Source organism: Triturus cristatus, chromosome 12 (genome assembly GCF_964204655.1).
Source record: "Triturus cristatus chromosome 12, aTriCri1.1, whole genome shotgun sequence".
NCBI lineage: Eukaryota > Metazoa > Chordata > Amphibia > Caudata > Salamandridae > Triturus > Triturus cristatus.
The window spans coordinates 662,193,082-662,213,073 of NC_140595.1; the positions used below are offsets into that span (position 1 = coordinate 662,193,082).

The following is a 19,992-nucleotide window of genomic DNA, read 5'->3' on the forward strand; positions in this document are numbered from 1 at the left end:
TCGAGCAGTAATTGTTGGTTTTTAAACTGCACAGAAATTAAAAATGAATGTGGGATTGGAGGCACACTCTGAACAGAAAAGCACCATAAGCTGCTATGGTGCAACTCAAGATGGTGAATAGAACCTTTAATATGATGATGCTCTTCTTTTGCTAGTTTTTTCGAGTCACCTTTTATTGTAAGTAGCTGATACAGCATTTTTTGCAGCTCTTCAGTTTATGGTTATCATGTGAGAACACAGTTTTCATCATATTTATTATTCTACAAATGTATTTTTAAATGCACTGATGTGGTGTTTGCATGAAATGCAAGATGGCACATCATGGAATGTTTAAACTGAGCATCGCGGAGGATATGTGATATTTGGCACCCAGAGGAGTAGGACACGTAGATCCTATAAGAAGTAAAGACTCTCTAGCAAGGGCCGTCCATACTCTGAGTTTAAACTTTACTTTTTGTGAAATGGTTTATGAAAAACAACACGGCTGCTCCAGGTGAGGCTCGAACTCACAACCTCGGCATGGCTCAGTGCAAGTACTGCTGTATAAGTACCGCGCGCTAACCGATTGCGCCACTGGAGCTCTCTCTTTTCACATCTCCCCAGGTGAGCCATCTACAGCTGACCAAGTAGATGACAGACACTGCTCCATCATTCACTGTGCAAGATCGACTCACATGCTAGCATGTTATCATGACTATTAAAAATACAGTCCAAACGGAATAGATTCTATAATTGTCCTATAACATATGCTCTGTCTATTCAAAACCCCATAGAATTATATCTTGACAGTTCTGACAAAGTCTAGGGGAATCTTATGAATATTTGTAATTAGCACATAGTAAGAATTTCCCAAAAATGAAATGTAGGTCCCTGATTGGGGGAAGACGTGGAATGTGAGATCTTGCCTCAGCTGTTTTTTTCTTTTTTAGGTACAGTATATTGACACTTCAGTACCTTTTGTGAAGCAAGGTTTCAGATGGGGCTGTGGGGCAGACGAGGTGGCCGAGTGGTTAAGGCGATGGACTGCTAATCCATTGTGCTCTGCACGCGTGGGTTCGAATCCCACCTTCGTCGGAAAGCCATCAGAGTCTCTTTTGATGGCCAGCATTTCTTGTAGTATAATTACACTCTCTTTCAAGACAGAGCCAGGATCCGCTAGATGGGATCATCTGACTGTTCCATTTTAACAAATATGTCAAATAAAGTGAAGTATTTTGTGCGTAATAGAAATTAGATCTTTCATGGAGTTTCCAGAGGATTGCCTTTCACTCACTCCTGGCTTATTAACCAGTTTGGATAAATAGATTGATAAGAAAGCAGCTCTTACTCCTAAAGTTTAGGCCGTCTCAAATGAATGACTGTTAACATATGTCTGCCCCACAGAGACAGATCACTTCTAATAAGTGGGTTCTCTATATGTCACTGATTGTAGACATACTAACTAGAGCTATCGGTATGGTCTTGAATGCGAAAAACTCTTATTTTCTCATATGAAAATGTAGTTTTTCATACTTCCAAAAAAAGTGCCTTAAGCATGGTCTTCAATGTGTGCGCGCATGTGGACATTCATATGCAACTACGATTCCATACAGAGTCTCAAAATCATAGATATATTCATACCTCAGTAAGAATACATGTTGCAATTTACATCCTGCGTGCAGACTGGCCTTGTAGCTCAGTGGCAGAGCACTGGTCTTGTAAACCAGGGGTCATGAGTTCAAGCCTCATCAGGGCCTTTTTACATGAGTCTTTCTGTATGTTGTTTTCAAGTCATTCTTCCCTGGAGTCACACCTTGCTTTAGGATTGCTTATTGCCAAGCTTCCCTTTCCTGCTTTCATATTATCAAGAAAATATCATGAAGATCATTGAATTATAAATTATTGCCTCACCCCTTCCGATCGCCTGACGAACGCCTGACAAACGCCATTCTCACCCTGGCGGGCAAGCCCTGCCGGGCAAAGCCAAATAAGCCATGCATATTTACAGTTCCTTTGAAAGGCAGAGCGAGGACTAGGACCTCTGTTCCGACTGAATCTGCATCCACAGAAAGGATGTTATAAGGCCCTACAAATTTCACCAAGGAGATGTGAAAGTCTTCCCCCATAAAATACTTTTTTTCCCAGATACCCCGGCTCTTAGGCAAATGAGGTTACTCCTCAAAACCCCACCCCCACTCACCATAAATATCCTTCTCTCCTGCTGTCCATTCAAATGATACAAGGTATCTTGTACATAGAGAGAAAGGGAGAATAGGCAGACTTGCTTCAAAGATTTGGTGACTTTGGATGGGTGGGTTGAATGAAGAAGTGAACCTGGTTTCTGGAAAAGGAGTATCGAGATGAAGATGAGGAAAAGTGAACATGGACCACATTCATAGGTTAGAGAAATAGATTTAATAGGTTGAATGGTTTTGAAAAGTGAACTTCGAGCAGTAATTGTTGGTTTTTAAACTGCACAGAAATTAAAAATGAATGTGGGATTGGAGGCACACTCTGAACAGAAAAGCACCATAAGCTGCTATGGTGCAACTCAAGATGGTGAATAGAACCTTTAATATGATGATGCTCTTCTTTTGCTAGTTTTTTCGAGTCACCTTTTATTGTAAGTAGCTGATACAGCATTTTTTGCAGCTCTTCAGTTTATGGTTATCATGTGAGAACACAGTTTTCATCATATTTATTATTCTACAAATGTATTTTTAAATGCACTGATGTGGTGTTTGCATGAAATGCAAGATGGCACATCATGGAATGTTTAAACTGAGCATCGCGGAGGATATGTGATATTTGGCACCCAGAGGAGTAGGACACGTAGATCCTATAAGAAGTAAAGACTCTCTAGCAAGGGCCGTCCATACTCTGAGTTTAAACTTTACTTTTTGTGAAATGGTTTATGAAAAACAACACGGCTGCTCCAGGTGAGGCTCGAACTCACAACCTCGGCATGGCTCAGTGCAAGTACTGCTGTATAAGTACCGCGCGCTAACCGATTGCGCCACTGGAGCTCTCTCTTTTCACATCTCCCCAGGTGAGCCATCTACAGCTGACCAAGTAGATGACAGACACTGCTCCATCATTCACTGTGCAAGATCGACTCACATGCTAGCATGTTATCATGACTATTAAAAATACAGTCCAAACGGAATAGATTCTATAATTGTCCTATAACATATGCTCTGTCTATTCAAAACCCCATAGAATTATATCTTGACAGTTCTGACAAAGTCTAGGGGAATCTTATGAATATTTGTAATTAGCACATAGTAAGAATTTCCCAAAAATGAAATGTAGGTCCCTGATTGGGGGAAGACGTGGAATGTGAGATCTTGCCTCAGCTGTTTTTTTCTTTTTTAGGTACAGTATATTGACACTTCAGTACCTTTTGTGAAGCAAGGTTTCAGATGGGGCTGTGGGGCAGACGAGGTGGCCGAGTGGTTAAGGCGATGGACTGCTAATCCATTGTGCTCTGCACGCGTGGGTTCGAATCCCACCTTCGTCGGAAAGCCATCAGAGTCTCTTTTGATGGCCAGCATTTCTTGTAGTATAATTACACTCTCTTTCAAGACAGAGCCAGGATCCGCTAGATGGGATCATCTGACTGTTCCATTTTAACAAATATGTCAAATAAAGTGAAGTATTTTGTGCGTAATAGAAATTAGATCTTTCATGGAGTTTCCAGAGGATTGCCTTTCACTCACTCCTGGCTTATTAACCAGTTTGGATAAATAGATTGATAAGAAAGCAGCTCTTACTCCTAAAGTTTAGGCCGTCTCAAATGAATGACTGTTAACATATGTCTGCCCCACAGAGACAGATCACTTCTAATAAGTGGGTTCTCTATATGTCACTGATTGTAGACATACTAACTAGAGCTATCGGTATGGTCTTGAATGCGAAAAACTCTTATTTTCTCATATGAAAATGTAGTTTTTCATACTTCCAAAAAAAGTGCCTTAAGCATGGTCTTCAATGTGTGCGCGCATGTGGACATTCATATGCAACTACGTTTCCATACAGAGTCTCAAAATCATAGATATATTCATACCTCAGTAAGAATACATGTTGCAATTTACATCCTGCGTGCAGACTGGCCTTGTAGCTCAGTGGCAGAGCACTGGTCTTGTAAACCAGGGGTCATGAGTTCAAGCCTCATCAGGGCCTTTTTACATGAGTCTTTCTGTATGTTGTTTTCAAGTCATTCTTCCCTGGAGTCACACCTTGCTTTAGGATTGCTTATTGCCAAGCTTCCCTTTCCTGCTTTCATATTATCAAGAAAATATCATGAAGATCATTGAATTATAAATTATTGCCTCACCCCTTCCGATCGCCTGACGAACGCCTGACAAACGCCATTCTCACCCTGGCGGGCAAGCCCTGCCGGGCAAAGCCAAATAAGCCATGCATATTTACAGTTCCTTTGAAAGGCAGAGCGAGGACTAGGACCTCTGTTCCGACTGAATCTGCATCCACAGAAAGGATGTTATAAGGCCCTACAAATTTCACCAAGGAGATGTGAAAGTCTTCCCCCATAAAATACTTTTTTTCCCAGATACCCCGGCTCTTAGGCAAATGAGGTTACTCCTCAAAACCCCACCCCCACTCACCATAAATATCCTTCTCTCCTGCTGTCCATTCAAATGATACAAGGTATCTTGTACATAGAGAGAAAGGGAGAATAGGCAGACTTGCTTCAAAGATTTGGTGACTTTGGATGGGTGGGTTGAATGAAGAAGTGAACCTGGTTTCTGGAAAAGGAGTATCGAGATGAAGATGAGGAAAAGTGAACATGGACCACATTCATAGGTTAGAGAAATAGATTTAATAGGTTGAATGGTTTTGAAAAGTGAACTTCGAGCAGTAATTGTTGGTTTTTAAACTGCACGGAAATTAAAAATGAATGTGGGATTGGAGGCACACTCTGAACAGAAAAGCACCATAAGCTGCTATGGTGCAACTCAAGATGGTGAATAGAACCTTTAATATGATGATGCTCTTCTTTTGCTAGTTTTTTCGAGTCACCTTTTATTGTAAGTAGCTGATACAGCATTTTTTGCAGCTCTTCAGTTTATGGTTATCATGTGAGAACACAGTTTTCATCATATTTATTATTCTACAAATGTATTTTTAAATGCACTGATGTGGTGTTTGCATGAAATGCAAGATGGCACATCATGGAATGTTTAAACTGAGCATCGCGGAGGATATGTGATATTTGGCACCCAGAGGAGTAGGACACGTAGATCCTATAAGAAGTAAAGACTCTCTAGCAAGGGCCGTCCATACTCTGAGTTTAAACTTTACTTTTTGTGAAATGGTTTATGAAAAACAACACGGCTGCTCCAGGTGAGGCTCGAACTCACAACTTCGGCATGGCTCAGTACAAGTACTGCTGTATAAGTACCACGCGCTAACCGATTGCGCCACTGGAGCTCTCTCTTTTCACATCTCCCCAGGTGAGCCATCTACAGCTGACCAAGTAGATGACAGACACTGCTCCATCATTCACTGTGCAAGATCGACTCACATGCTAGCATGTTATCATGACTATTAAAAATACAGTCCAAACGGAATAGATTCTATAATTGTCCTATAACATATGCTCTGTCTATTCAAAACCCCATAGAATTATATCTTGACAGTTCTGACAAAGTCTAGGGGAATCTTATGAATATTTGTAATTAGCACATAGTAAGAATTTCCCAAAAATTAAATGTAGGTCCCTGATTGGGGGAAGACGTGGAATGTGAGATCTTGCCTCAGCTGTTTTTTTCTTTTTTAGGTACAGTATATTGACACTTCAGTACCTTTTGTGAAGCAAGGTTTCAGATGGGGCTGTGGGGCAGACGAGGTGGCCGAGTGGTTAAGGCGATGGACTGCTAATCCATTGTGCTCTGCACGCGTGGGTTCGAATCCCACCTTCGTCGGAAAGCCATCAGAGTCTCTTTTGATGGCCAGCATTTCTTGTAGTATAATTACACTCTCTTTCAAGACAGAGCCAGGATCCGCTAGATGGGATCATCTGACTGTTCCATTTTAACAAATATGTCAAATAAAGTGAAGTATTTTGTGCGTAATAGAAATTAGATCTTTCATGGAGTTTCCAGAGGATTGCCTTTCACTCACTCCTGGCTTATTAACCAGTTTGGATAAATAGATTGATAAGAAAGCAGCTCTTACTCCTAAAGTTTAGGCCGTCTCAAATGAATGACTGTTAACATATGTCTGCCCCACAGAGACAGATCACTTCTAATAAGTGGGTTCTCTATATGTCACTGATTGCAGACATACTAACTAGAGCTATCGGTATGGTCTTGAATGCGAAAACTCTTATTTTCTCATATGAAAATGTAGTTTTTCATACTTCCAAAAAAAGTGCCTTAAGCATGGTCTTCAATGTGTGCGCGCACGTGGACATTCATATGCAACTACGTTTCCATACAGAGTCTCAAAATCATAGATATATTCATACCTCAGTAAGAATACATGTTGCAATTTACATCCTGCGTGCAGACTGGCCTTGTAGCTCAGTGGCAGAGCACTGGTCTTGTAAACCAGGGGTCATGAGTTCAAGCCTCATCAGGGCCTTTTTACATGAGTCTTTCTGTATGTTGTTTTCAAGTCATTCTTCCCTGGAGTCACACCTTGCTTTAGGATTGCTTATTGCCAAGCTTCCCTTTCCTGCTCTCATATTATCAAGAAAATATCATGAAGATCATTGAATTATACATTATTGCCTCACCCCTTCCGATCGCCTGACGAACGCCTGACAAACGCCATTCTCACCCTGCCGGGCAAGCCCTGCCGGGCAAAGCCAAATAAGCCATGCATATTTACAGTTCCTTTGAAAGGCAGAGCGAGGACTAGGACCTCTGTTCCGACTGAATCTGCATCCACAGAAAGGATGTTATAAGGCCCTACAAATTTCACCAAGGAGATGTGAAAGTCTTCCCCCATAAAATACTTTTTTTCCCAGATACCCCGGCTCTTAGGCAAATGAGGTTACTCCTCAAAACCCCACCCCCACTCACCATAAATATCCTTCTCTCCTGCTGTCCATTCAAATGATACAAGGTATCTTGTACATAGAGAGAAAGGGAGAATAGGCAGACTTGCTTCAAAGATTTGGTGACCTTGGATGGGTGGGTTGAATGAAGAAGTGAACCTGGTTTCTGGGAGAGGAGTATCGAGATGAAGATGAGGAAAAGTGAACATGGACCACATTCATAGGTTAGAGAAATACATTTAATAGGTTGAATGGTTTTGAAAAGTGAACTTCGAGCAGTAATTGTTGGTTTTTAAACTGCACAGAAATTAAAAATGAATGTGGGATTGGAGGCACACTCTGAACAGAAAAGCACCATAAGCTGCTATGGTGCAACTCAAGATGGTGAATAGAACCTTTAATATGATGATGCTCTTCTTTTGCTAGTTTTTTCGAGTCACCTTTTATTGTAAGTAGCTGATACAGCATTTTTTGCAGCTCTTCAGTTTATGGTTATCATGTGAGAACACAGTTTTCATCATATTTATTATTCTACAAATGTATTTTTAAATGCACTGATGTGGTGTTTGCATGAAATGCAAGATGGCACATCATGGAATGTTTAAACTGAGCATCGCGGAGGATATGTGATATTTGGCACCCAGAGGAGTAGGACACGTAGATCCTATAAGAAGTAAAGACTCTCTAGCAAGGGCCGTCCATACTCTGAGATTAAACTTTACTTTTTGTGAAATGGTTTATGAAAAACAACACGGCTGCTCCAGGTGAGGCTCGAACTCACAACCTCGGCATGGCTCAGTGCAAGTACTGCTGTATAAGTACCGCGCGCTAACCGATTGCGCCACTGGAGCTCTCTCTTTTCACATCTCCCCAGGTGAGCCATCTACAGCTGACCAAGTAGATGACAGACACTGCTCCATCATTCACTGTGCAAGATCGACTCACATGCTAGCATGTTATCATGACTATTAAAAATACAGTCCAAACGGAATAGATTCTATAATTGTCCTATAACATATGCTCTGTCTATTCAAAACCCCATAGAATTATATCTTGACAGTTCTGACAAAGTCTAGGGGAATCTTATGAATATTTGTAATTAGCACATAGTAAGAATTTCCCAAAAATGAAATGTAGGTCCCTGATTGGGGGAAGACGTGGAATGTGAGATCTTGCCTCAGCTGTTTTTTTCTTTTTTAGGTACAGTATATTGACACTTCAGTACCTTTTGTGAAGCAAGGTTTCAGATGGGGCTGTGGGGCAGACGAGGTGGCCGAGTGGTTAAGGCGATGGACTGCTAATCCATTGTGCTCTGCACGCGTGGGTTCGAATCCCACCTTCGTCGGAAAGCCATCAGAGTCTCTTTTGATGGCCAGCATTTCTTGTAGTATAATTACACTCTCTTTCAAGACAGAGCCAGGATCCGCTAGATGGGATCATCTGACTGTTCCATTTTAACAAATATGTCAAATAAAGTGAAGTATTTTGTGCGTAATAGAAATTAGATCTTTCATGGAGTTTCCAGAGGATTGCCTTTCACTCACTCCTGGCTTATTAACCAGTTTGGATAAATAGATTGATAAGAAAGCAGCTCTTACTCCTAAAGTTTAGGCCGTCTCAAATGAATGACTGTTAACATATGTCTGCCCCACAGAGACAGATCACTTCTAATAAGTGGGTTCTCTATATGTCACTGATTGTAGACATACTAACTAGAGCTATCGGTATGGTCTTGAATGCGAAAAACTCTTATTTTCTCATATGAAAATGTAGTTTTTCATACTTCCAAAAAAAGTGCCTTAAGCATGGTCTTCAATGTGTGCGCGCATGTGGACATTCATATGCAACTACGTTTCCATACAGAGTCTCAAAATCATAGATATATTCATACCTCAGTAAGAATACATGTTGCAATTTACATCCTGCGTGCAGACTGGCCTTGTAGCTCAGTGGCAGAGCACTGGTCTTGTAAACCAGGGGTCATGAGTTCAAGCCTCATCAGGGCCTTTTTACATGAGTCTTTCTGTATGTTGTTTTCAAGTCATTCTTCCCTGGAGTCACACCTTGCTTTAGGATTGCTTATTTCCAAGCTTCCCTTTCCTGCTTTCATATTATCAAGAAAATATCATGAAGATCATTGAATTATAAATTATTGCCTCACCCCTTCCGATCGCCTGACGAACGCCTGACAAACGCCATTCTCACCCTGGCGGGCAAGCCCTGCCAGGCAAAGCCAAATAAGCCATGCATATTTACAGTTCCTTTGAAAGGCAGAGCGAGGACTAGGACCTCTGTTCCGACTGAATCTGCATCCACAGAAAGGATGTTATAAGGCCCTACAAATTTCACCAAGGAGATGTGAAAGTCTTCCCCCATAAAATACTTTTTTTCCCAGATACCCCGGCTCTTAGGCAAATGAGGTTACTCCTCAAAACCCCACCCCCACTCACCATAAATATCCTTCTCTCCTGCTGTCCATTCAAATGATACAAGGTATCTTGTACATAGAGAGAAAGGGAGAATAGGCAGACTTGCTTCAAAGATTTGGTGACTTTGGATGGGTGGGTTGAATGAAGAAGTGAACCTGGTTTCTGGAAAAGGAGTATCGAGATGAAGATGAGGAAAAGTGAACATGGACCACATTCATAGGTTAGAGAAATAGATTTAATAGGTTGAATGGTTTTGAAAAGTGAACTTCGAGCAGTAATTGTTGGTTTTTAAACTGCACAGAAATTAAAAATGAATGTGGGATTGGAGGCACACTCTGAACAGAAAAGCACCATAAGCTGCTATGGTGCAACTCAAGATGGTGAATAGAACCTTTAATATGATGATGCTCTTCTTTTGCTAGTTTTTTCGAGTCACCTTTTATTGTAAGTAGCTGATACAGCATTTTTTGCAGCTCTTCAGTTTATGGTTATCATGTGAGAACACAGTTTTCATCATATTTATTATTCTACAAATGTATTTTTAAATGCACTGATGTGGTGTTTGCATGAAATGCAAGATGGCACATCATGGAATGTTTAAACTGAGCATCGCGGAGGATATGTGATATTTGGCACCCAGAGGAGTAGGACACGTAGATCCTATAAGAAGTAAAGACTCTCTAGCAAGGGCCGTCCATACTCTGAGTTTAAACTTTACTTTTTGTGAAATGGTTTATGAAAAACAACACGGCTGCTCCAGGTGAGGCTCGAACTCACAACCTCGGCATGGCTCAGTGCAAGTACTGCTGTATAAGTACCGCGCGCTAACCGATTGCGCCACTGGAGCTCTCTCTTTTCACATCTCCCCAGGTGAGCCATCTACAGCTGACCAAGTAGATGACAGACACTGCTCCATCATTCACTGTGCAAGATCGACTCACATGCTAGCATGTTATCATGACTATTAAAAATACAGTCCAAACGGAATAGATTCTATAATTGTCCTATAACATATGCTCTGTCTATTCAAAACCCCATAGAATTATATCTTGACAGTTCTGACAAAGTCTAGGGGAATCTTATGAATATTTGTAATTAGCACATAGTAAGAATTTCCCAAAAATGAAATGTAGGTCCCTGATTGGGGGAAGACGTGGAATGTGAGATCTTGCCTCAGCTGTTTTTTTCTTTTTTAGGTACAGTATATTGACACTTCAGTACCTTTTGTGAAGCAAGGTTTCAGATGGGGCTGTGGGGCAGACGAGGTGGCCGAGTGGTTAAGGCGATGGACTGCTAATCCATTGTGCTCTGCACGCGTGGGTTCGAATCCCACCTTCGTCGGAAAGCCATCAGAGTCTCTTTTGATGGCCAGCATTTCTTGTAGTATAATTACACTCTCTTTCAAGACAGAGCCAGGATCCGCTAGATGGGATCATCTGACTGTTCCATTTTAACAAATATGTCAAATAAAGTGAAGTATTTTGTGCGTAATAGAAATTAGATCTTTCATGGAGTTTCCAGAGGATTGCCTTTCACTCACTCCTGGCTTATTAACCAGTTTGGATAAATAGATTGATAAGAAAGCAGCTCTTACTCCTAAAGTTTAGGCCGTCTCAAATGAATGACTGTTAACATATGTCTGCCCCACAGAGACAGATCACTTCTAATAAGTGGGTTCTCTATATGTCACTGATTGTAGACATACTAACTAGAGCTATCGGTATGGTCTTGAATGCGAAAAACTCTTATTTTCTCATATGAAAATGTAGTTTTTCATACTTCCAAAAAAAGTGCCTTAAGCATGGTCTTCAATGTGTGCGCGCATGTGGACATTCATATGCAACTACGTTTCCATACAGAGTCTCAAAATCATAGATATATTCATACCTCAGTAAGAATACATGTTGCAATTTACATCCTGCGTGCAGACTGGCCTTGTAGCTCAGTGGCAGAGCACTGGTCTTGTAAACCAGGGGTCATGAGTTCAAGCCTCATCAGGGCCTTTTTACATGAGTCTTTCTGTATGTTGTTTTCAAGTCATTCTTCCCTGGAGTCACACCTTGCTTTAGGATTGCTTATTGCCAAGCTTCCCTTTCCTGCTTTCATATTATCAAGAAAATATCATGAAGATCATTGAATTATAAATTATTGCCTCACCCCTTCCGATCGCCTGACGAACGCCTGACAAACGCCATTCTCACCCTGGCGGGCAAGCCCTGCCGGGCAAAGCCAAATAAGCCATGCATATTTACAGTTCCTTTGAAAGGCAGAGCGAGGACTAGGACCTCTGTTCCGACTGAATCTGCATCCACAGAAAGGATGTTATAAGGCCCTACAAATTTCACCAAGGAGATGTGAAAGTCTTCCCCCATAAAATACTTTTTTTCCCAGATACCCCGGCTCTTAGGCAAATGAGGTTACTCCTCAAAACCCCACCCCCACTCACCATAAATATCCTTCTCTCCTGCTGTCCATTCAAATGATACAAGGTATCTTGTACATAGAGAGAAAGGGAGAATAGGCAGACTTGCTTCAAAGATTTGGTGACTTTGGATGGGTGGGTTGAATGAAGAAGTGAACCTGGTTTCTGGAAAAGGAGTATCGAGATGAAGATGAGGAAAAGTGAACATGGACCACATTCATAGGTTAGAGAAATAGATTTAATAGGTTGAATGGTTTTGAAAAGTGAACTTCGAGCAGTAATTGTTGGTTTTTAAACTGCACAGAAATTAAAAATGAATGTGGGATTGGAGGCACACTCTGAACAGAAAAGCACCATAAGCTGCTATGGTGCAACTCAAGATGGTGAATAGAACCTTTAATATGATGATGCTCTTCTTTTGCTAGTTTTTTCGAGTCACCTTTTATTGTAAGTAGCTGATACAGCATTTTTTGCAGCTCTTCAGTTTATGGTTATCATGTGAGAACACAGTTTTCATCATATTTATTATTCTACAAATGTATTTTTAAATGCACTGATGTGGTGTTTGCATGAAATGCAAGATGGCACATCATGGAATGTTTAAACTGAGCATCGCGGAGGATATGTGATATTTGGCACCCAGAGGAGTAGGACACGTAGATCCTATAAGAAGTAAAGACTCTCTAGCAAGGGCCGTCCATACTCTGAGTTTAAACTTTACTTTTGTGAAATGGTTTATGAAAAACAACACGGCTGCTCCAGGTGAGGCTCGAACTCACAACCTCGGCATGGCTCAGTACAAGTACTGCTGTATAAGTACCGCGCGCTAACCGATTGCGCCACTGGAGCTCTCTCTTTTCACATCTCCCCAGGTGAGCCATCTACAGCTGACCAAGTAGATGACAGACACTGCTCCATCATTCACTGTGCAAGATCGACTCACATGCTAGCATGTTATCATGACTATTAAAAATACAGTCCAAACGGAATAGATTCTATAATTGTCCTATAACATATGCTCTGTCTATTCAAAACCCCATAGAATTATATCTTGACAGTTCTGACAAAGTCTAGGGGAATCTTATGAATATTTGTAATTAGCACATAGTAAGAATTTCCCAAAAATTAAATGTAGGTCCCTGATTGGGGGAAGACGTGGAATGTGAGATCTTGCCTCAGCTGTTTTTTTCTTTTTTAGGTACAGTATATTGACACTTCAGTACCTTTTGTGAAGCAAGGTTTCAGATGGGGCTGTGGGGCAGACGAGGTGGCCGAGTGGTTAAGGCGATGGACTGCTAATCCATTGTGCTCTGCACGCGTGGGTTCGAATCCCACCTTCGTCGGAAAGCCATCAGAGTCTCTTTTGATGGCCAGCATTTCTTGTAGTATAATTACACTCTCTTTCAAGACAGAGCCAGGATCCGCTAGATGGGATCATCTGACTGTTCCATTTTAACAAATATGTCAAATAAAGTGAAGTATTTTGTGCGTAATAGAAATTAGATCTTTCATGGAGTTTCCAGAGGATTGCCTTTCACTCACTCCTGGCTTATTAACCAGTTTGGATAAATAGATTGATAAGAAAGCAGCTCTTACTCCTAAAGTTTAGGCCGTCTCAAATGAATGACTGTTAACATATGTCTGCCCCACAGAGACAGATCACTTCTAATAAGTGGGTTCTCTATATGTCACTGATTGCAGACATACTAACTAGAGCTATCGGTATGGTCTTGAATGCGAAAACTCTTATTTTCTCATATGAAAATGTAGTTTTTCATACTTCCAAAAAAAGTGCCTTAAGCATGGTCTTCAATGTGTGCGCGCACGTGGACATTCATATGCAACTACGTTTCCATACAGAGTCTCAAAATCATAGATATATTCATACCTCAGTAAGAATACATGTTGCAATTTACATCCTGCGTGCAGACTGGCCTTGTAGCTCAGTGGCAGAGCACTGGTCTTGTAAACCAGGGGTCATGAGTTCAAGCCTCATCAGGGCCTTTTTACATGAGTCTTTCTGTATGTTGTTTTCAAGTCATTCTTCCCTGGAGTCACACCTTGCTTTAGGATTGCTTATTGCCAAGCTTCCCTTTCCTGCTTTCATATTATCAAGAAAATATCATGAAGATCATTGAATTATACATTATTGCCTCACCCCTTCCGATCGCCTGACGAACGCCTGACAAACGCCATTCTCACCCTGCCGGGCAAGCCCTGCCGGGCAAAGCCAAATAAGCCATGCATATTTACAGTTCCTTTGAAAGGCAGAGCGAGGACTAGGACCTCTGTTCCGACTGAATCTGCATCCACAGAAAGGATGTTATAAGGCCCTACAAATTTCACCAAGGAGATGTGAAAGTCTTCCCCCATAAAATACTTTTTTTCCCAGATACCCCGGCTCTTAGGCAAATGAGGTTACTCCTCAAAACCCCACCCCCACTCACCATAAATATCCTTCTCTCCTGCTGTCCATTCAAATGATACAAGGTATCTTGTACATAGAGAGAAAGGGAGAATAGGCAGACTTGCTTCAAAGATTTGGTGACCTTGGATGGGTGGGTTGAATGAAGAAGTGAACCTGGTTTCTGGGAGAGGAGTATCGAGATGAAGATGAGGAAAAGTGAACATGGACCACATTCATAGGTTAGAGAAATACATTTAATAGGTTGAATGGTTTTGAAAAGTGAACTTCGAGCAGTAATTGTTGGTTTTTAAACTGCACAGAAATTAAAAATGAATGTGGGATTGGAGGCACACTCTGAACAGAAAAGCACCATAAGCTGCTATGGTGCAACTCAAGATGGTGAATAGAACCTTTAATATGATGATGCTCTTCTTTTGCTAGTTTTTTCGAGTCACCTTTTATTGTAAGTAGCTGATACAGCATTTTTTGCAGCTCTTCAGTTTATGGTTATCATGTGAGAACACAGTTTTCATCATATTTATTATTCTACAAATGTATTTTTAAATGCACTGATGTGGTGTTTGCATGAAATGCAAGATGGCACATCATGGAATGTTTAAACTGAGCATCGCGGAGGATATGTGATATTTGGCACCCAGAGGAGTAGGACACGTAGATCCTATAAGAAGTAAAGACTCTCTAGCAAGGGCCGTCCATACTCTGAGTTTAAACTTTACTTTTTGTGAAATGGTTTATGAAAAACAACACGGCTGCTCCAGGTGAGGCTCGAACTCACAACCTCGGCATGGCTCAGTGCAAGTACTGCTGTATAAGTACCGCGCGCTAACCGATTGCGCCACTGGAGCTCTCTCTTTTCACATCTCCCCAGGTGAGCCATCTACAGCTGACCAAGTAGATGACAGACACTGCTCCATCATTCACTGTGCAAGATCGACTCACATGCTAGCATGTTATCATGACTATTAAAAATACAGTCCAAACGGAATAGATTCTATAATTGTCCTATAACATATGCTCTGTCTATTCAAAACCCCATAGAATTATATCTTGACAGTTCTGACAAAGTCTAGGGGAATCTTATGAATATTTGTAATTAGCACATAGTAAGAATTTCCCAAAAATGAAATGTAGGTCCCTGATTGGGGGAAGACGTGGAATGTGAGATCTTGCCTCAGCTGTTTTTTTCTTTTTTAGGTACAGTATATTGACACTTCAGTACCTTTTGTGAAGCAAGGTTTCAGATGGGGCTGTGGGGCAGACGAGGTGGCCGAGTGGTTAAGGCGATGGACTGCTAATCCATTGTGCTCTGCACGCGTGGGTTCGAATCCCACCTTCGTCGGAAAGCCATCAGAGTCTCTTTTGATGGCCAGCATTTCTTGTAGTATAATTACACTCTCTTTCAAGACAGAGCCAGGATCCGCTAGATGGGATCATCTGACTGTTCCATTTTAACAAATATGTCAAATAAAGTGAAGTATTTTGTGCGTAATAGAAATTAGATCTTTCATGGAGTTTCCAGAGGATTGCCTTTCACTCACTCCTGGCTTATTAACCAGTTTGGATAAATAGATTGATAAGAAAGCAGCTCTTACTCCTAAAGTTTAGGCCGTCTCAAATGAATGACTGTTAACATATGTCTGCCCCACAGAGACAGATCACTTCTAATAAGTGGGTTCTCTATATGTCACTGATTGTAGACATACTAACTAGAGCTATCGGTATGGTCTTGAATGCGAAAAACTCTTATTTTCTCATATGAAAATGTAGTTTTTCATACTTCCAAAAAAAGTGCCTTAAGCATGGTCTTCAATGTGTGCGCGCATGTGGACATTCATATGCAACTACGTTTCCATACAGAGTCTCAAAATCATAGATATATTCATACCTCAGTAAGAATACATGTTGCAATTTACATCCTGCGTGCAGACTGGCCTTGTAGCTCAGTGGCAGAGCACTGGTCTTGTAAACCAGGGGTCATGAGTTCAAGCCTCATCAGGGCCTTTTTACATGAGTCTTTCTGTATGTTGTTTTCAAGTCATTCTTCCCTGGAGTCACACCTTGCTTTAGGATTGCTTATTGCCAAGCTTCCCTTTCCTGCTTTCATATTATCAAGAAAATATCATGAAGATCATTGAATTATAAATTATTGCCTCACCCCTTCCGATCGCCTGACGAACGCCTGACAAACGCCATTCTCACCCTGGCGGGCAAGCCCTGCCGGGCAAAGCCAAATAAGCCATGCATATTTACAGTTCCTTTGAAAGGCAGAGCGAGGACTAGGACCTCTGTTCCGACTGAATCTGCATCCACAGAAAGGATGTTATAAGGCCCTACAAATTTCACCAAGGAGATGTGAAAGTCTTCCCCCATAAAATACTTTTTTTCCCAGATACCCCGGCTCTTAGGCAAATGAGGTTACTCCTCAAAACCCCACCCCCACTCACCATAAATATCCTTCTCTCCTGCTGTCCATTCAAATGATACAAGGTATCTTGTACATAGAGAGAAAGGGAGAATAGGCAGACTTGCTTCAAAGATTTGGTGACTTTGGATGGGTGGGTTGAATGAAGAAGTGAACCTGGTTTCTGGAAAAGGAGTATCGAGATGAAGATGAGGAAAAGTGAACATGGACCACATTCATAGGTTAGAGAAATAGATTTAATAGGTTGAATGGTTTTGAAAAGTGAACTTCGAGCAGTAATTGTTGGTTTTTAAACTGCACAGAAATTAAAAATGAATGTGGGATTGGAGGCACACTCTGAACAGAAAAGCACCATAAGCTGCTATGGTGCAACTCAAGATGGTGAATAGAACCTTTAATATGATGATGCTCTTCTTTTGCTAGTTTTTTCGAGTCACCTTTTATTGTAAGTAGCTGATACAGCATTTTTTGCAGCTCTTCAGTTTATGGTTATCATGTGAGAACACAGTTTTCATCATATTTATTATTCTACAAATGTATTTTTAAATGCACTGATGTGGTGTTTGCATGAAATGCAAGATGGCACATCATGGAATGTTTAAACTGAGCATCGCGGAGGATATGTGATATTTGGCACCCAGAGGAGTAGGACACGTAGATCCTATAAGAAGTAAAGACTCTCTAGCAAGGGCCGTCCATACTCTGAGTTTAAACTTTACTTTTTGTGAAATGGTTTATGAAAAACAACACGGCTGCTCCAGGTGAGGCTCGAACTCACAACCTCGGCATGGCTCAGTGCAAGTACTGCTGTATAAGTACCGCGCGCTAACCGATTGCGCCACTGGAGCTCTCTCTTTTCACATCTCCCCAGGTGAGCCATCTACAGCTGACCAAGTAGATGACAGACACTGCTCCATCATTCACTGTGCAAGATCGACTCACATGCTAGCATGTTATCATGACTATTAAAAATACAGTCCAAACGGAATAGATTCTATAATTGTCCTATAACATATGCTCTGTCTATTCAAAACCCCATAGAATTATATCTTGACAGTTCTGACAAAGTCTAGGGGAATCTTATGAATATTTGTAATTAGCACATAGTAAGAATTTCCCAAAAATGAAATGTAGGTCCCTGATTGGGGGAAGACGTGGAATGTGAGATCTTGCCTCAGCTGTTTTTTTCTTTTTTAGGTACAGTATATTGACACTTCAGTACCTTTTGTGAAGCAAGGTTTCAGATGGGGCTGTGGGGCAGACGAGGTGGCCGAGTGGTTAAGGCGATGGACTGCTAATCCATTGTGCTCTGCACGCGTGGGTTCGAATCCCACCTTCGTCGGAAAGCCATCAGAGTCTCTTTTGATGGCCAGCATTTCTTGTAGTATAATTACACTCTCTTTCAAGACAGAGCCAGGATCCGCTAGATGGGATCATCTGACTGTTCCATTTTAACAAATATGTCAAATAAAGTGAAGTATTTTGTGCGTAATAGAAATTAGATCTTTCATGGAGTTTCCAGAGGATTGCCTTTCACTCACTCCTGGCTTATTAACCAGTTTGGATAAATAGATTGATAAGAAAGCAGCTCTTACTCCTAAAGTTTAGGCCGTCTCAAATGAATGACTGTTAACATATGTCTGCCCCACAGAGACAGATCACTTCTAATAAGTGGGTTCTCTATATGTCACTGATTGTAGACATACTAACTAGAGCTATCGGTATGGTCTTGAATGCGAAAAACTCTTATTTTCTCATATGAAAATGTAGTTTTTCATACTTCCAAAAAAAGTGCCTTAAGCATGGTCTTCAATGTGTGCGCGCATGTGGACATTCATATGCAACTACGTTTCCATACAGAGTCTCAAAATCATAGATATATTCATACCTCAGTAAGAATACATGTTGCAATTTACATCCTGCGTGCAGACTGGCCTTGTAGCTCAGTGGCAGAGCACTGGTCTTGTAAACCAGGGGTCATGAGTTCAAGCCTCATCAGGGCCTTTTTACATGAGTCTTTCTGTATGTTGTTTTCAAGTCATTCTTCCCTGGAGTCACACCTTGCTTTAGGATTGCTTATTGCCAAGCTTCCCTTTCCTGCTTTCATATTATCAAGAAAATATCATGAAGATCATTGAATTATAAATTATTGCCTCACCCCTTCCGATCGCCTGACGAACGCCTGACAAACGCCATTCTCACCCTGCCGGGCAAGCCCTGCCGGGCAAAGCCAAATAAGCCATGCATATTTACAGTTCCTTTGAAAGGCAGAGCGAGGACTAGGACCTCTGTTCCGACTGAATCTGCATCCACAGAAAGGATGTTATAAGGCCCTACAAATTTCACCAAGGAGATGTGAAAGTCTTCCCCCATAAAATACTTTTTTTCCCAGATACCCCGGCTCTTAGGCAAATGAGGTTACTCCTCAAAACCCCACCCCCACTCACCATAAATATCCTTCTCTCCTGCTGTCCATTCAAATGATACAAGGTATCTTGTACATAGAGAGAAAGGGAGAATAGGCAGACTTGCTTCAAAGATTTGGTGACTTTGGATGGGTGGGTTGAATGAAGAAGTGAACCTGGTTTCTGGAAAAGGAGTATCGAGATGAAGATGAGGAAAAGTGAACATGGACCACATTCATAGGTTAGAGAAATAGATTTAATAGGTTGAATGGTTTTGAAAAGTGAACTTCGAGCAGTAATTGTTGGTTTTTAAACTGCACAGAAATTAAAAATGAATGTGGGATTGGAGGCACACTCTGAACAGAAAAGCACCATAAGCTGCTATGGTGCAACTCAAGATGGTGAATAGAACCTTTAATATGATGATGCTCTTCTTTTGCTAGTTTTTTCGAGTCACCTTTTATTGTAAGTAGCTGATACAGCATTTTTTGCAGCTCTTCAGTTTATGGTTATCATGTGAGAACACAGTTTTCATCATATTTATTATTCTACAAATGTATTTTTAAATGCACTGATGTGGTGTTTGCATGAAATGCAAGATGGCACATCATGGAATGTTTAAACTGAGCATCGCGGAGGATATGTGATATTTGGCACCCAGAGGAGTAGGACACGTAGATCCTATAAGAAGTAAAGACTCTCTAGCAAGGGCCGTCCATACTCTGAGTTTAAACTTTACTTTTTGTGAAATGGTTTATGAAAAACAACACGGCTGCTCCAGGTGAGGCTCGAACTCACAACCTCGGCATGGCTCAGTACAAGTACTGCTGTATAAGTACCGCGCGCTAACCGATTGCGCCACTGGAGCTCTCTCTTTTCACAT

At 41.2% G+C, this 19,992-nt stretch overlaps 24 non-coding genes across 24 annotated transcripts; 16 read left to right on the forward strand and 8 right to left on the reverse strand.

The window, feature by feature from the left end:
• Window positions 1–485: 485 nt before the first annotated feature.
• Window positions 486–580, reverse strand: TRNAI-UAU (transfer RNA isoleucine (anticodon UAU)). The gene is made up of 2 exons: window positions 543–580; window positions 486–521 (listed from the first exon to the last, which is right to left on the reverse strand). It is a non-coding gene; the product is annotated as a tRNA-Ile (tRNA).
• A 412-nt stretch (window positions 581–992) lies between these two features.
• Window positions 993–1,074, forward strand: TRNAS-GCU (transfer RNA serine (anticodon GCU)). The gene has a single exon. It is a non-coding gene; the product is annotated as a tRNA-Ser (tRNA).
• Window positions 1,075–1,664: 590 nt separating this feature from the next.
• Window positions 1,665–1,736, forward strand: TRNAT-UGU (transfer RNA threonine (anticodon UGU)). The gene has a single exon. It is a non-coding gene; the product is annotated as a tRNA-Thr (tRNA).
• Window positions 1,737–2,910: 1,174 nt separating this feature from the next.
• Window positions 2,911–3,005, reverse strand: TRNAI-UAU (transfer RNA isoleucine (anticodon UAU)). The gene is made up of 2 exons: window positions 2,968–3,005; window positions 2,911–2,946 (listed from the first exon to the last, which is right to left on the reverse strand). It is a non-coding gene; the product is annotated as a tRNA-Ile (tRNA).
• A 412-nt stretch (window positions 3,006–3,417) lies between these two features.
• Window positions 3,418–3,499, forward strand: TRNAS-GCU (transfer RNA serine (anticodon GCU)). The gene has a single exon. It is a non-coding gene; the product is annotated as a tRNA-Ser (tRNA).
• A 590-nt stretch (window positions 3,500–4,089) lies between these two features.
• Window positions 4,090–4,161, forward strand: TRNAT-UGU (transfer RNA threonine (anticodon UGU)). Its single transcript has one exon. It is a non-coding gene; the product is annotated as a tRNA-Thr (tRNA).
• A 1,681-nt stretch (window positions 4,162–5,842) lies between these two features.
• Window positions 5,843–5,924, forward strand: TRNAS-GCU (transfer RNA serine (anticodon GCU)). The gene has a single exon. It is a non-coding gene; the product is annotated as a tRNA-Ser (tRNA).
• Window positions 5,925–6,513: 589 nt separating this feature from the next.
• Window positions 6,514–6,585, forward strand: TRNAT-UGU (transfer RNA threonine (anticodon UGU)). Its single transcript has one exon. It is a non-coding gene; the product is annotated as a tRNA-Thr (tRNA).
• Window positions 6,586–7,759: 1,174 nt separating this feature from the next.
• On the reverse strand, window positions 7,760–7,854 carry TRNAI-UAU (transfer RNA isoleucine (anticodon UAU)). Its single transcript has 2 exons — window positions 7,817–7,854; window positions 7,760–7,795 (listed from the first exon to the last, which is right to left on the reverse strand). It is a non-coding gene; the product is annotated as a tRNA-Ile (tRNA).
• A 412-nt stretch (window positions 7,855–8,266) lies between these two features.
• Window positions 8,267–8,348, forward strand: TRNAS-GCU (transfer RNA serine (anticodon GCU)). The gene has a single exon. It is a non-coding gene; the product is annotated as a tRNA-Ser (tRNA).
• Window positions 8,349–8,938: 590 nt separating this feature from the next.
• Window positions 8,939–9,010, forward strand: TRNAT-UGU (transfer RNA threonine (anticodon UGU)). The gene has a single exon. It is a non-coding gene; the product is annotated as a tRNA-Thr (tRNA).
• Window positions 9,011–10,184: 1,174 nt separating this feature from the next.
• TRNAI-UAU (transfer RNA isoleucine (anticodon UAU)) lies at window positions 10,185–10,279 on the reverse strand. The gene is made up of 2 exons: window positions 10,242–10,279; window positions 10,185–10,220 (listed from the first exon to the last, which is right to left on the reverse strand). It is a non-coding gene; the product is annotated as a tRNA-Ile (tRNA).
• A 412-nt stretch (window positions 10,280–10,691) lies between these two features.
• On the forward strand, window positions 10,692–10,773 carry TRNAS-GCU (transfer RNA serine (anticodon GCU)). Its single transcript has one exon. It is a non-coding gene; the product is annotated as a tRNA-Ser (tRNA).
• A 590-nt stretch (window positions 10,774–11,363) lies between these two features.
• Window positions 11,364–11,435, forward strand: TRNAT-UGU (transfer RNA threonine (anticodon UGU)). Its single transcript has one exon. It is a non-coding gene; the product is annotated as a tRNA-Thr (tRNA).
• A 1,173-nt stretch (window positions 11,436–12,608) lies between these two features.
• Window positions 12,609–12,703, reverse strand: TRNAI-UAU (transfer RNA isoleucine (anticodon UAU)). Its single transcript has 2 exons — window positions 12,666–12,703; window positions 12,609–12,644 (listed from the first exon to the last, which is right to left on the reverse strand). It is a non-coding gene; the product is annotated as a tRNA-Ile (tRNA).
• A 412-nt stretch (window positions 12,704–13,115) lies between these two features.
• Window positions 13,116–13,197, forward strand: TRNAS-GCU (transfer RNA serine (anticodon GCU)). Its single transcript has one exon. It is a non-coding gene; the product is annotated as a tRNA-Ser (tRNA).
• A 589-nt stretch (window positions 13,198–13,786) lies between these two features.
• On the forward strand, window positions 13,787–13,858 carry TRNAT-UGU (transfer RNA threonine (anticodon UGU)). The gene has a single exon. It is a non-coding gene; the product is annotated as a tRNA-Thr (tRNA).
• Window positions 13,859–15,032: 1,174 nt separating this feature from the next.
• Window positions 15,033–15,127, reverse strand: TRNAI-UAU (transfer RNA isoleucine (anticodon UAU)). The gene is made up of 2 exons: window positions 15,090–15,127; window positions 15,033–15,068 (listed from the first exon to the last, which is right to left on the reverse strand). It is a non-coding gene; the product is annotated as a tRNA-Ile (tRNA).
• A 412-nt stretch (window positions 15,128–15,539) lies between these two features.
• TRNAS-GCU (transfer RNA serine (anticodon GCU)) lies at window positions 15,540–15,621 on the forward strand. The gene has a single exon. It is a non-coding gene; the product is annotated as a tRNA-Ser (tRNA).
• A 590-nt stretch (window positions 15,622–16,211) lies between these two features.
• Window positions 16,212–16,283, forward strand: TRNAT-UGU (transfer RNA threonine (anticodon UGU)). The gene has a single exon. It is a non-coding gene; the product is annotated as a tRNA-Thr (tRNA).
• A 1,174-nt stretch (window positions 16,284–17,457) lies between these two features.
• On the reverse strand, window positions 17,458–17,552 carry TRNAI-UAU (transfer RNA isoleucine (anticodon UAU)). Its single transcript has 2 exons — window positions 17,515–17,552; window positions 17,458–17,493 (listed from the first exon to the last, which is right to left on the reverse strand). It is a non-coding gene; the product is annotated as a tRNA-Ile (tRNA).
• A 412-nt stretch (window positions 17,553–17,964) lies between these two features.
• TRNAS-GCU (transfer RNA serine (anticodon GCU)) lies at window positions 17,965–18,046 on the forward strand. Its single transcript has one exon. It is a non-coding gene; the product is annotated as a tRNA-Ser (tRNA).
• A 590-nt stretch (window positions 18,047–18,636) lies between these two features.
• Window positions 18,637–18,708, forward strand: TRNAT-UGU (transfer RNA threonine (anticodon UGU)). The gene has a single exon. It is a non-coding gene; the product is annotated as a tRNA-Thr (tRNA).
• Window positions 18,709–19,882: 1,174 nt separating this feature from the next.
• Window positions 19,883–19,977, reverse strand: TRNAI-UAU (transfer RNA isoleucine (anticodon UAU)). The gene is made up of 2 exons: window positions 19,940–19,977; window positions 19,883–19,918 (listed from the first exon to the last, which is right to left on the reverse strand). It is a non-coding gene; the product is annotated as a tRNA-Ile (tRNA).
• Window positions 19,978–19,992: the final 15 nt, after the last annotated feature.